This window comes from Pecten maximus, chromosome 18, assembly GCF_902652985.1.
Source record: "Pecten maximus chromosome 18, xPecMax1.1, whole genome shotgun sequence".
In the NCBI taxonomy this organism is placed as follows: domain Eukaryota; kingdom Metazoa; phylum Mollusca; class Bivalvia; order Pectinida; family Pectinidae; genus Pecten; species Pecten maximus.
This window is the reverse complement of record NC_047032.1, coordinates 13,066,659-13,074,884: the sequence shown is the minus strand read 5'-3', so window position 1 is coordinate 13,074,884 and position 8,226 is coordinate 13,066,659.

Genomic DNA, 8,226 nt, shown 5'->3' with positions numbered 1-8,226 from the left:
TTACCAGTCATTCAAAATATGACGGAAAACGTATTACATACATGTACCTGCTAACGAGTTAAGGAAAGCGGAAAGTCCAATGGACGTTGATTTATCGCGGTCCGCCACACACCTTAAATACACAGACGTCCACAATTAACATTTGCTGTCTAATTAAAGAATATGTTAATCTAATTATCATAACGATGCTATGGTAATACACGGCGATGCCGCTTAACATCCACTAAATTTAAAGTAAATATTGTTCGAGGCTTTTCTTAAAATGGCATATCCGTTCTTAAATTTTTTTTAATCATGTATATATGTCTAGTTGAACTAGATATTGCTTTGTAGTTTTTGAATACAGTTAAAACGCTACATACCATTCTTCATTTAACTATACATACTTTAACAATTTATATGAATATCACTTTTGACATTAATCTTGATATTTATGAATGTTACATTATATAATTAAACTGTAAGGCAAGCATCAAATTGTAGATATAGAAACTGCCTTATCGTTGTAATGATACTTGGTAAAATGGTAGGAGCCACAATGAATCCAGCGACAAAACTGACAATTGCGAAAGGATACAACATCCCGCAATCTGACTCGCATAGTCCCGTGGAGGCTCTTCCATTTGGTATACATGTACAATTGGCAAAGTTCTACAAAGCAACGAATTTATGTTAATTCCTAGAATCTAATTAAAACCGTTTTTTTTTATAAATATATATTTCACTTCTTAATTGTCTCCCATTCATGATATTTTGAAAAACATTTAACATTGATAAAAGTTATATATTGTGGAAGTATATATTCAAGGAAACGGTAATAAAGTTGAGAACCATATCTGATAATTGTTATTTCAAACTGCCACTCACACACTGGTACGATTGACAGGGTAAACATGGCGCATTTAAATTCTAAGCGATAAATCTTTTGTTGCGATTTTATTTAGAAAACAAATTGTCACATGCTTTTATCTACTTTACCTGTAATTAGACATATATATACTTAACTTTCACTGCTCCATTTATGAATACATCATTTATACTCACCCCACCTATCCTAACGGGAATTCACATCCGCCTTTTCCTAATTGAGATTCATATCCGGCGTATAATTAAGAACACAGATACTTGATCGACTTTCATTGCTCAAATTTCAAAAAAAAACATCTTGTGTATCATTTATACTTACTCCACCTTTTCCTAACGGAGATTCACATCCGGCGTAACACGGGGAATGATAATTGATTTCATTTGATCCGCAAATTGGAAAGAAATCATCTTCATTACAGCCACAATCATATGAACATATCGTGGAATGGTTAGCTGATGTAAGAATAACCGCATGCTTACTGTAATATAAATTCAATTCTGTACTTCAAGAAATGTAGAGAAGACAAACAAGTGGATTGCTCCTAAGAATTCAAATTGTTTCTTATATTTTCGCTATTGATTATTTTTGGCATCAATCACAACAGTGCTTTCTACTACCGAATTGAAACCGACAATTCAAATGCAAATGTCGCTAAAGTAAAATAAGTGGTCCAAATTTGTTGATAAAATGCCTTCTTTCTAGCAAACACATTTTACAACACATAGATCCACGAATACCTGTATTAATTTAATTAATTCTTTATTTGGACGAAGCGTGTTGTCTTTCACTGACATATGATCCTATCAAAACACGTACCTTTTGGGGCCAACTAGTTCCGGTTGATCACATCCCAGCAACAAACCCCCAGCAAATAGAATCATGTTGGCAGCGTATAAAATAATTAACATTTCAAGCATCTTACAAGGTGTTAGCTTGATCCGTCTTGTAATAAAACCACCAGAGAACGAGCCAAGAACAATGGAGGATATGTTGGCAATAGCTGGTTGATACAAAAATCAGAATTGACATTTGAAACGTAAACGAAATATCATAGAGATCATCGAAAGGCATTAATGAAAAACATGAGTTTATTTCAAAATATAATTATAAACTAACTACATCTAAACAAAGAGGGGAGTTTGTACAAAATACTCCTAGAAGTATATATAGTATTTAAAAAGGTATTCAGAATTATACAAGTATGGAGTATGTCAATATATGACGTCGTACTTCAAACAAATATCTGCAAATATTATCTTTAGCAGCAAATTGTTTATATAGAGGTTACACAACGAGTGGTTGTTGGATATGGAATTTATTTCACACGAGTAAGTTATTTTTTAAAAATACAAAAGACACGAGCTTTAGCGAGTGGTTTTTGCAACTTTTAAAAAATAACTTACTCGTGTGAAATAAATTCCATATCCAACAATTTCGAGTCATGTGACCTGTTTCTACCACAATAATATCGGCTTGAATCAAAGGGAAACGTGGACAAGTATAATTTCGCGTATGCAAATAAAGTGTACCGGTGACGTCCGGGACCCGGTGATGTGACGTCATTAGATTATTGATGACGTCAATAACAATTGCAGCTTGGGTCAAAGTTCACCGTGTTGGCCAATCAAAATGCGTACAGAGTTTATACCATGTGTGGTATAAACAGATTGTTAATCAACAGCTGTAATGATTAACTGATGGTCTGAGAGTTGAATAACACAGGGTATTGTGGTAGAAAAAAAACATATTTAACTACATCTCAAGGCACAATATTATCTCTAAAAAACAATCGGAATTTTCACCGACAGATTCGACTGTTTTCCCAATCGGAATTTATACCGACAGATTCGACTGTTTTCCCATTACTAACTATATACGTCATGATAATGTGTTATTTCGCTAAGGTGATAATAAAGAGTATATATGTATTTTCCTGGGATGATATAAAGCGTATGCATATATTTACCTAAGGTGATGTTGGCCTGCCAAAGCGGGATGTTGAACTGTGTGTTTATATACAGCTCTGCCAGCCTTGTCTAGTGTGGAACTGATCAACTGAGCCATGTAGACTGGATTCTTCACTATTCGCCAATACGACAAGGCACTCTCTGCAGATCAAAAGTAAGACGATGCATGACATGTCTGCTTGTTTTATTACCACCACCTCGGTCATCTATTTGAAAACGTAGCATAACATAGATGTTATCTAAATTAGCATTGTGGGTTCGATAAGAGAGAAGACGTTTTCCTTTAAGAACCTTTCGAATATGCCATGCAGGATAGGAGTAAAAAATTGAATGCATTCCGATACAAACCAGGGGCAAACTTGAGATTCCCCGGTCATGAAAGTCACTTTTTTGTAAAGCACCTTAAGACCCTTTACTCTATGAAAAGTATTTGATTCGACCTTATTTGGGTCTAGAGGAGAAGATGTTTGAAATTTCAGTCGATTTGAACCCCTTTGGCACCTCCCCTCATTCCTTTTGGAGGTGGGGACCATATAGTTCCCAATTTAGGTTAATCTTTTGCCATAGAAGGTTTCTCCAACAATTTCATTTACATTGGTTGAGGGGTTTCTGAGAAGAAGTAGAAAATATAAATTGTTTACGGACGCACGACGCACTGAAGACGCACGTACCATGCAGGTATTGTTGTTAAACTTCGCGCATCACCATGAGAACATGTTTGTGTACATACTATATTTGCTAGAAAACTATTTTCGCGAATAGAATGAATTTTTTTATTATTATTATTATTTTGCGTGAATATTACCAACTATATTTTGTCCTTTTTGGACTTGTTAGTGATGCTAGGGCCCAACAGCGTTGAAAATCAAAAGGGAAGTCAAGAAACTTAACAAATACAAATAAACAATCAGGCGTGCTACGTTCAAATTATGTACTGATATGGTTACATAACCTTGTCCTTAGAGCGGAACAGGAAATACTTATTTTGCATTTCGTATGTATATTATCTCCCTTTAACTGCAGGAAAAGTGGCTGAATTACACGTCCAGCGAAATAATACTATATATTTAGAAGTTAGTGTACGTATATCACTACACAAAAGTTTAGACACATTGCAGTAAGATTATTCAGCTACAGAGTGAGATTACATACAATGTACCTTTTATCTTTTCTTTCCGACTCATTTCTTCTCGTTTTTTGCCGTCAATAACAGGTTCTGCTTGTTTCTTTAAATGCTTTGGAAAGAAGACAAGTGGAATGGAGAAGACAATGCTAGCGGCACCAAATACCAGGAAGCCGAGCCACCACGCTCCTATCCATCGGGGATCACGTGGCGACATGTCAACGTCTCAAATATAAACGTAGGAATTAGCTGGATAATCATTTACGTAGACGAATACAAGCATCTAACCGTATTTTATAAAATTACAATTTATTGGCATGTCAATCAGTAAAGAAACAAAACATAATCTAATTTGTGCCACATCATATGTACTTTTCGTCTCCAAAGGAGACAGAGGTATGTGTTACAATATTTAAATTCGAAATATGACTTAAATTGAATGTGGAGACATAGTTGTTCCTTTTTGTCGAATACATGTACATACATCTAACCGTATTTTAGGAAATTACAATTCATTTGCATATTCATCAGTAATGCAACGAATTTTTTTAAGATTTAATTTCTAAGAAAGTCATCGAGTGAGTTATTGCATTTGCCTGGTCTGGTGTAGATTTACTTAGGAAGGTATAGTTATCTACATGTAATTATCGCAGATTATCTTAACGATAAATTGATGTATTTTAACTATTTTATGCAGAAATAGAAAAGCGAAACTGTAACTGGTACAGATATTTAAGCATTTCAATGGCTTGTCATGGTATTTGTGGTCGAAATGAATGACATAGCTTTATAGGCAAACACCATGTTTCGTATAACAATAATTAAACGAAAATACAACTACCTAGATATGAATGTTTACATATTGAAATGGATATGCAAATGTAATTAGTCTAATTACTAAAATAAAAAAAAATGAATTTAACAATAGCCATGTCAGTAAAGTGAAAGTACCTAGGGAAGGTTTAACAATTGTCACTGCAAAATATTTAAAGAGAATCCACAGTAGTGAAGTAGGAGAGGACTGGCTAACAGAGGCTGTTCAACAATACTACTAATCACGCCGACATTATATTTGTAAATATGTGCAGAAGCTGTAGTAAGAGAATATCAATACATGTGTTCTGTCTTCTTGTAAGTAGATATTTTTAACAATCTAACCACAGAGTAACTTGGACGGAATCCCAACCCTACATTTATTGAACATTTGCCCTGTTATGAACAGCTACACTCACTGTAAGTGTGTCAAGTTTGTTTTAACGTCTTCAGCAAATTCTTTAACAGCCAAATCAACAATAATATTTGTCTGTTGTATAATTTGCTTGGAAGTTAAGATTTGAGCCAAAAGCAAAGTCAGAACATTAAAATATTACGTTACTAGAAGATATATAACAGCAGCTTAATGACTAGACAACAACAGGTTTTAGAATAGTAGTTACGTCAGTAAAACAGGTTTTGGGTATCTTACCTTCGAGAGTGACGTAAACTCGACTCAGCATCCCTCCAAATACATAGCCCAGTAATGGACCACAAATCGCTAGTGCTACTATGATACCTGGTAAAAAATGGCATGTATCATAATGGTAAAAGCATTAAAAATATTTTTTGAAATAGGACCGAGAGGTTTTATTGATTTATTGATGTTATAGAAATTCTGTACCGAAAGGGACGTTTCTATCTTTGCTTATCCCAGACCGATATGTTACTACATGGGTGCTGGTCAATATATATGCCTCTTCCGTAAATGTCACACTACAGAGTTCGTTTGCCTCTTATGTAAATATCACTGCTGACCTTTATAACAAGGTAAATATCGTGTGTCGCTTCTGTAAATGTCACTACTGACAATTGTAACAATATCAATCTGGTTTGTTTCTTCCGTAAATGAAGCTGCTGACCTTTGTTTCAAGGTCATTTAAGGATTGAATAATGTTATTTTGAGGTGTATGGGGGTATAAACCTCAATAGGTCTTGAGACAAATTTTATGAACTGCGAAGCGGTTCATAATAAATTTGTCTCAAGACCTATTGAGGTTTATACCCCCATACACCTCAACATAACTTTATTCAATCCTTATATTTATATTTTTTTGATATTTTGTACAATATTTTGTCTTTGACAAATAGGACTTGTGCAAGTCTACCACAGAACTTACCGAAATGTACGTCATCACTCTTCGTCTACATATGGTTAATACTTTTAGGATTTCTTTCGTTAACAAACTTAATAGCGAATTAAAACAAACATTATTTTGAAAGGAATTTATTTCATATAAATATGATCACTTTTGAAAAGGAATTAAAAAATATATAGTCCAAGCTCTACAAATGTATTCCTACGCCGGATTTGATATAGTTCATTGAAAAATGACTCGAGTTAACTGTGGTAGGTTCATTGAGTCTGAATTGAGTGGAAATATAAATATTATCATTTGCCTCTTCTGTAAATGTCCCTACTGACCTTTGCATTAGGGTCAATTTCGTTTCCCTCTTTTGTAATTGTCAATTCTGACCTTTGAATTAACAAGGTCACGCTCCTTTGTATCTTCTGTTAATGTCATAAATGACCTTTTCAACAAGGTCATTGCCATTTGTCTCTTCTGTAAATGTCACTACTGACCATTATTTCAAGGTCAGTCTCGTTTGCATCTTCTGTAGATGTCACTACTGACCTTGTAACGAGGTCATTCTTGTTTACCTCTTCTTTTAGTTTTAATACTGGCCTTTGTAACAAAGATCAATCTCGTTTATCCCTTCTGTAAATGTCAATACTGACCTTTATTTCAAGGTCATTATCATTTGCCTCTTCTGCAAATGTCTCTACTGACCTTTATAACAAGGTCATACTCGTTTGCCTTTTTCACATAATGGATTTTTTTCGAAGCGGACATGATAGGCATACTTCCGTTGTCAAGGGCGACTGGATTAGATGTCATAAACTGAATACTGTTACTAGCGACACTGATGAAGTGGGGAACACTACAGAGTATCCCGGATACCCCATACAGGATGAAAGCCCCAAACAAAATCAGCGGAATGTGCACGTACTTTGCTAATGAACTGATGAAGAGAATAAAAACGAAATATCCAATATCGTTAAAACTCATAATAACTCCACTATAGCTACTCTTCAAGCCATATTGCCGCTCTATACTGGGAATCTGTGATCCCAAATATGACGTCATCAATGACGTCACGACACACACTATACTATAAATTCCAATAAATGATTGAATATTGGCACATTTTTGTAGATATGCTGGTCGACAGGATCCAAGTCCTCATTTCCGAGCGTCAGCATCATCATCTCGCTCCTCCATTTAAGATTTGCTAGCGTTATCAGGGTAAAATAACAACGCATCCCCAACAGGATTTTTGCTGTCTGAATCCATGTTGATATTCTTATATTACAAGAATAAAGAATCTAGAACGATGATAAAAATGTTTTACTTCAGTGTCATCCAATAGAGAAATGAAAGACAAGGTCAAACCAAACTCTCCCTGTTAGATAATGTTTCTATTTGGAATTTTTTATCCTTATGGCTACTAAATTTAATCCCATTTATGACATCACTTAGCCGTTTAAATGATTGAATTATATCACTTTGTCGTTTAAGTAATATCACTCATTAAAAAAATTAAGGGGTGTCATTAAACGACTTACTGATGTCAGCTTGTCAATTTTGGAATGGGTGATAACACTTAATTAGGAAGTAATATCGCTTTATTACTATTTTACATCACTAAATGGGAATGCATATTAAAGTATAGCATTAAAAGTCAGGACATAACCAGCTTTTTTAATATGTGCTCCTTCTATCCTCATCCATATGACATATATAAAAAAAATCACAAATTCTTGACACGGTGAACAGCCATATTGATATAAAGATCTGTATATAGATCGTAACGTCTACATTCTACGATAAATAACATACTTTTATGAAGTATGTATTATTTAAATTGCTCTCCCCTGTGATTAAAATTATATGTGATAAATTTCTAATGTTAATTACAATTCTTAGCTTTATATATTTACATTGATCGACGCTGGTGAATCCTTGGTAGTTGTTCAAAAGTAAATATTTTATGCAATCGTCATACATCTGAGTGACCTCTGACCTCGAGTGATCGTATCAGTATGCCATAACACGTCTGAACACCGCGAAGGTAGGTTATGTGCATGCTAATGAAAATCAATGCAAATTAAAACATTGAAGCAGCAATGGTAATAAATAGGGGTACCTATAAAGTGCGAAACGAAAGCAAAA